Here is a 7,213-nt window from a genome sequence, read left to right on the forward strand (position 1 = left end):
TGCTTCCAAGATGGCTTCCAATATACTTCATCATTTAGACCCAGTGGGAAAAAAAGAGTGTTTCTCCCAGAACAATTTTAAAACATTTCCTGATGTGGAATCATGTGCCCAACCAATTACTGTTGCCTGGGAGAGGAAATACGCTTGTTGTTTTAAACTAGCAGTGGGGTTAAGCTCATCAAATCACATTTCACAAGAGCAGAGATTGAAGGGCTTCCCTAGAGGAAAGTAAATATTGTATCCAAAGAAAAGTGAATGGATTCTGAGTAGCAAGATTAATAGATGTTCACTACAGCCCTCTAGAAGATTATTTAGACAATGCAAAGAATCTTAAAACACATCCCTAGCCACAAAATTTATCACATAAAATGAGGAATAAACCACAGATACACTAAAAAAATAGTTTCAATGGAAGATTAATAATACTAAATGGCAAATTAGTTGTACAAATAACAAATGCATCTTAGAGGAGGAAACACCGGTGTTCTGTGTTTGGAGAATTAGCCAGACATCATCCCTTCATTTCATGGCTCTAGTAATAGCATGATGTTTTAAAATATTCCTGCCCAATCCAGGGTTTTTTGGATTGTCAAGCTTTCAACCACATTATTAAATGATTAGGCTTAAGGACTTAGACCAAGGATCTGAGGCTTTGAACTAATTTTCCTGTGATTGCAACAGAGGTAATAGTTTGGTTACCATTTGAAATGCTTTTCCATTATGTTTCATGTCTTTCTTTCTTTCCTTTTTTTCTAGAGCATATATAATGGAAAACATCTTTGTAATTATTCCCCAGTGCTGAAACTTTAATCTCCACTGTGTAATTGAATTATTCTCTGCAGCTAAGTGGCTTTTCTGGATCCTCAACAAGGCTTAAGAACATCTAAATGTTGATCATTCCCTGGGGCAGGGAGGAAAAGGTATGTATATGATGTCTCTCTCTTTCTCCCGCTCTCCCTTCCTCCCTTTCTGCCCTTCTCCCTCTCTCCCTCTCTTTTGATAAGAAAATTATCTCCTCAGTTTCCAATGACATTCATTGTGAACCTCTTCAGAAAACACTACTTGGTGAATATCCCAACATCTATGCATTGAATAAATATTTACTGAATACAATCGTGTGCCAGAATATAAGGAGTTGTATTTAAAGCTGGGTATATAGTGTGAACAAAATAGTCATAAGTCTCTGGCGTCAAAAAGTTTACAGTCTAGTGAAGAAGACAAAAAATAAATAGAAATAAATAGAAAATGAAGTAAACCAAAAAGAAAAAACGGCCAGGGGAAACGAACCATGAGAGATGATGGACTCTGAAAAACAAACTGAGGGTTCTAGAGGGGAGGGGGGGAGGGGGATGGGTTATCCTGGTGATGGGTATTGAGGAGGGCACGTTCTGCATGGAGCACTGGGTGTTATGAACAAACAATTAATCATGGAACACTGCACCAAAAACTAATGATGTAATATATGGTGATTAACATAACAATAAAAAAATTAAAAAAAAAAAAGAAAAAACGGCCAACATACAAAACTATATCTTGCTATAAACTCTAAAGGAATCAACAAGGTATAATGATAGGACACAATGAGGTGTGGGCGAGGTGTGATAGGGAAACCTACCTTGATAAGATAGTCATGGGGGCTCTCTGAGGAAGTGACAGGAAATAAGCGGTCCCCTCAAATAGGGTAACAGAAACGTTTAATGGAGGAACTCTCGATGAAGATGTAACAGAGTTAAGGGAGCCCGTCAAGGGACGGTGAAGGACCCCAGGACCCGTAATGCCCGGAGCCCTTACCATCCCTGGAACTCAGAGAGAGCATAGTCACCGTTACAGCTCCAGAAGAGTGTCCCATGGAAACCGTGACCTTCTTCCTACACCAACCCTGCCCGAGGCTGGCAGGAATGGACTCAGGGAACTCTCCAATTTCCTGCCTGCGGATCTGCCAACAGACCTAAAACACAAGCCAGACTTCACAGCTTGTCCATGGCTGTGTTCCATAAGGGTGGCACAGTGGGGTGGGGAGAGGTAGAGTCGATATGAAAGCACAACCCAGAAAACTAATACGGGGACTGTTTTGGGGAGTGGGAATCAGAGTCACGTTACGTACCTGATAAGTGTGGGACACTCTCCTAAGATTGGAACTCAGAAGAGCCATTTGCACTGGAGAGTCAAACGGGGTATCATCACCAGCTGGGTGCTTTCGGAAGCACCTGTGCAGAGACGACATAATGTAGATAGGAAGTTAAGGTGGGATTAAAAGCAAGGGCAGGGTGAGAGCTAGGGAGTCCAGTGTGCAGATGCAGAGTAAAAGAAAAGAAAAGATCGGTTCTGAGAGTCTAGAAAGGGAGGGAAAAACCAAAAGAATGTGATGTCAAGGAAGTAAGAGAGGAAGGAAAGGTAAGTGGGCAAACATGTTGCGTACAACTGAGAAGGCAGTAGGGTGAACACAAAAACAAGTCTTTTCGGAGTCAGTGAGAGTAAAACATAACCCTCAACGCCTTTGTTACTTTTCAAAATCGTATGACAAGTTTTTAGTTGGTTTTACACATTTTATGGCAGTAGTACACTACGTTTTTAAAACTTTAGGAAACAACAATCCATTTGGCATTTTTAATCACATCAAACTAGGTCCCCAACACAATCTAAGCAACAAATTCCACCACAAAGGAACAGCAGGCCCAAATAATTTTGCATGCAAGCCTTACCAACCCTTAAAGGTCAGACCATTCCTATCTCATCTAAACCAATCCAGAGAACAGGAACGAGAGGTTGCATGATTTATTTTTCAAGGCTGTTATAATCCTGCTATGAAATATAGATAGGCAGTCCAAGAAAGGGCAATTTATAAATGAAGTATCAGCAAATGAAATACAGTAATAGAGATAATAGAATGGACCAAGACCAAGAAAGGAAAGCAAGGGTGATTCAACTCTGGAAAATCTCCTTCCTGAATTCACCATTAGATTAGAGAAGAAAAAGCATATGGTTAGCTCAAGAGACACAGAAAAGTGCTTGATAAAATTCAAAACATATTTATGATTAAATAAAATCCCATTAATGGCAATTTAAGTATTAAAGGGAACCTCTTTCCAAAGTGTTTATCTATCAAGCGCCTCAACACTGGAACATTCCTTCTAAAGGCAGGAATAAAACGATGCCCATAATCACTGCTTCATTTAACATTGAGGAATCCAGCTCTAGGCCAAAATCTTAGGTGTGACTTTTCAGGCTCCACCATTGGCAATTACCAGGGCTTCATGTGGCAGGACTCATGGGGGAAGGCTGCCTTCCTCACGACAGACTTGGAGCACTGTCAGCAAGGAGGGGCCTGCTGGCAAGCGTTCAGCTCCAGCCTCCACCCCAGTACTTTTATGCTGAGCTGCATTCCTTCCCTAACCGCCGCCATTCAGAGGCCACCTACCTTACTGGGGGGCCCTCTGTCCAGGTCTTTCTCAGGTGGCTCTGCCAAGACCACCTTTGTGTAGGGGTGGCGACTGAAGCTACTTCTCTCCACCCTGACTCAGTACTCAGGACCATCCTAGCCTTTCCTTGTCTCCCTCTTCCTGACCTCCTGGGTCCATAAATGGCAGGAGGCTTTTGTGGGGGTGAGGCTTCCATTAAGATGGAATGATCTTCTGGCTATGCTGACACATCTGAGCCTAACCTGGTGCCATTCTGTGGGGAAAAATGAAACACTGGTGGAGCGGAGCCTCCTTTCCTGTTTAGATTCTCACTTATGCTGGGTGCCTGGGTGGCTCAGATGGTTGAGCGTCTGCCTTCGGCTCAGGTCATGATCCCAGGGTCTTGAGATCGAGTCCCACATCGGGCTCCCTGCTCCTTGGGAGCCTGCTTCTCCCTCTGCCTCTCTCTCTCTCTCTCTCTCTCTCTGTCTCTCATGAATAAATAAATAAAATCTTTAAAAAAAAAAAGATTCTCACTTATGCTGTAAGAGTGACTGGGTTGTTGCTCTAATTTTGTTCTGTTATATCTGCCCACTGACATCTTTAGGTTCAGCTCAGCTCTTGACAAATACCGGACAAGAAGAGGTCCTTGCCAACACGATATACTCCCTATCTTCCCCCGAGCTGCCCAAGAGGTGTAAGAGCTTCAAAACTGCTGTTATTACTAGACCAGTGTGGTTGTCTGCATAAAAGACCCAAGAAAACCTATAGACAGGCCATTAAGAAGAAGAAGAAGACGAAGAAGAAGAAGAAGAAGAAGAAGAAGAAGAAGAAGAAGAAGAAGAAGAAGAAGAAGAAGAGGAGGAGGTGGAGGAGTTTAGGAATGTCGCTGGAATGAACATTAATGCACAAAAATCAATACCATTCCAACGACACACAGGCAACTAGCCAGTTTGAAAATATGTTTTTTTAATTGTATTTCTTTTTTTTAAGATTTATTTATTTATTTATTTATTTGAGAGAGAGAGAGAGAGAGAGAGAGAGCGCATGAGTTGGGGAGGGGGACAGAAGGAACGGAATCTCAAGCAGACGCCCCACTGAGTGTGGAGCCAGACATGGGGCTGGATCTCATGACCCTGAGATCATGACCTGAGCCGAAATCAAGAGTCAGACATTTAACCAACGGAGCCACCCGGGTGCCCCGAACATATGTGTTTAAAAGGATCCATTCACAGTAGTGAATTAAACACAATGTGTAATTAATTAAATTAATTAAAACACAGTGTACAAATATAAGACAATGTTAATGTTAAAAGCATTATTGAAGGACAGTGGAAAGGGTTTAAAGCTATAGGACAATCTACAGTGTTTATGGATACCCCATATCATGAATATGTCAATTCTAGCAAATTAATCTATAAATCCCATGCAATATAAGTAACATTTTCTGCCTATTTTGTGGAACTCCATAAGCTGATCTTAAATTTCAAAAGTAAAATGACCAAGGATAGCCTAGAAGAGCATTTTTAAAGTGTGAGCCTTTGGGGTATCGGGGGTGGTCCATGAGGTCAAAACCATTTTCATAAAAATGCTGAAACATTATTTGCCTTTTTCATTCTCATTCTCTCACGAGTGTGCTGTGGAGTTTTCCAGAGGCTATGTGTCAGGTAATAAATATCACAATAGGTCGAATGCAGAAGCAGATACGAGAATGTATCTTCTATTAAGCCAGACATTAAAGAAATTGCAAAAGTATAAAACGGTGCCATTCTTCTAATCTTTTTGTTTTGGAAACTTACTTATTTTTTATTAAAAAAGTGTTATTCGTGTTCACATGCAATAAGGTTTACTAATGTCACTTTTAAATGAATTCATCACTAAACATTTAAAAAAACTTCTCACTTCCAATTTTAGTAGAGTAAACATCGATGGAAAGAATCCACATAAACAAAAGTTCTTTGGAGTACTTACTAATTTCTAAGATTGTGATGGGTTCCTGGGACCAAAAAACCGTGAGAACTGCTAGTTTAGACAATATAAAAGAAGAAGGGAGTAGACTTGCCTTTCTAGGTTTCAGTACTTATTGTGAAGCCAGAGTAGCCAAATTTAGCAGCAAAAATTAAAATGTCTCGTATTTACCAAGTTTTGCAGCAGAACATGAAGAAACGGGAATTCTCATGCTGCTGGTAGCACAGTAAGTTGTTCAAGCACTCAGAGAGAGAGTTGGCAGTGTCAAAGATGTGTAATATCGTTGAACCTGGCAATTCCAATTCTAGGTATAAAATCCTAAGGAAATTCAAGCACAATTCTTCTTCTTCTTATTATGCGAGAAGGTAAGGACAAGAAGAATATTAATTGCAGCATTGTTGCTGCATTTTTTCCAGAAAAACCTGGAAACAACCTACATGTCCCCCCATGGGAATGGGAAGGGAACACAATAACCCCAGAGTAAAACTTATCCCCTGGAAGGGAGGATAAAGAAATGGAGAGAGGACACATGGGGGGCTTTCTGTTGTATCTGCATGTTTTGTTCATGAGGGAGGGAGCAGAACAGGGAGAGGGCGGGAGGGTCTGTCAGAGGGCCAGGCACCACAAACATAGCACAGGCTTAAACCTGGGCTATGTATACCCAGGACTTAGTTGTATTTTTTCTTCTTCTGAATGTTTAAAATATTACATGATAAAAACAAAGTGAATGGGTCTGCAGATTTGAGATCAAACATATGCATTTACACTCCTGTTCTTTAAAATGCACACAATGAAACTGGTTGCCTATAAAGGGAATGTTAAAAATTTAAATCCAGGTACAAAGTGGTCTAAAGACACACCACAGTCTAGCTCTTCCTAACACCCTGAGAGTGTTAAAGGAAGTTTTATTTGTTGTGAGTTTTGTAACCAAGCTATTTCGAGAAATGCAGTCGAAGCACAGAGATCAGAATATTTCAGTCTTCTGGTGCTTCTTAGGAGATACCATATGTTGAAAGAGCTGTCGGCCAGAAAAACATCCGCTGCAAAAGCTTCTGGGGAGTCAGCTTGCATAATTGATCTCTAGAATGAACTTGGGGAACGGAGGTGACATCCAGAATGGGCAGAGGTTATCTTCCTGATCTGTGCTCATCTCTGTTCTTAACCCAGGTAGACCTAAAGATTATCCGCCGAAAGAATGGGTTGGAGGAATCAACCAAAGAGTTTTGGTCTTGGTTTATTTCTTAGGATAGCCGGGCACCAAGTACGTGAGTTTAGTTTCATGGATCACCATTCCCAGTGCCCCAGCCCCCAAATTTCCGGATAGCAGAGGAGCTCGTAGCTAAGCAGCCAGGCAAAGTATAGATTACCCTCCTTTTAAAACTACGAATAGATGCTGGCTTTAATTATTGTTTCTAGACAGTTCCACAACATCCGTTCAGCATATACTTTATGAAAGGCACTGTGGTAGGCTCCTTGCTAGGGATGAGGAAGAGAGACAAGACTGAATAAGACAGTCTCAACACTCAACAGAAGATGCCCAGCACAGGTAAAGTTAGTTTTAGTTATCCAGCACTGCCAACTCCTTTTCCGTAACGAGACACAGAAGGCTCATTAGAGAAGTTCTTGGACTCTTGTCATGACATTATGAAGATCCCTCTTAGTTTTGTAAATGTAAGTAGAATATACATCCATTGGTCTTTAAAAAATTGGCCTCGGGCGCCTGGGCGGCTCAGTTGGTTGAGCGACTGCCTTCGGCTCAGGTCATGATCCTGGAGTCCCTGGATCGTGTCCCGCATCGGGCTCCCTGCTCGGCGGGGAGTCTGCTTCTCCCTCTGACCCTCCTCCCT

Source organism: Callorhinus ursinus, unplaced genomic scaffold, assembly GCF_003265705.2.
Source record: "Callorhinus ursinus isolate GAN/ISIS: 27379988/994484 unplaced genomic scaffold, GSC_fseal_2.0 scaffold32, whole genome shotgun sequence".
NCBI classification, from domain to species: domain Eukaryota; kingdom Metazoa; phylum Chordata; class Mammalia; order Carnivora; family Otariidae; genus Callorhinus; species Callorhinus ursinus.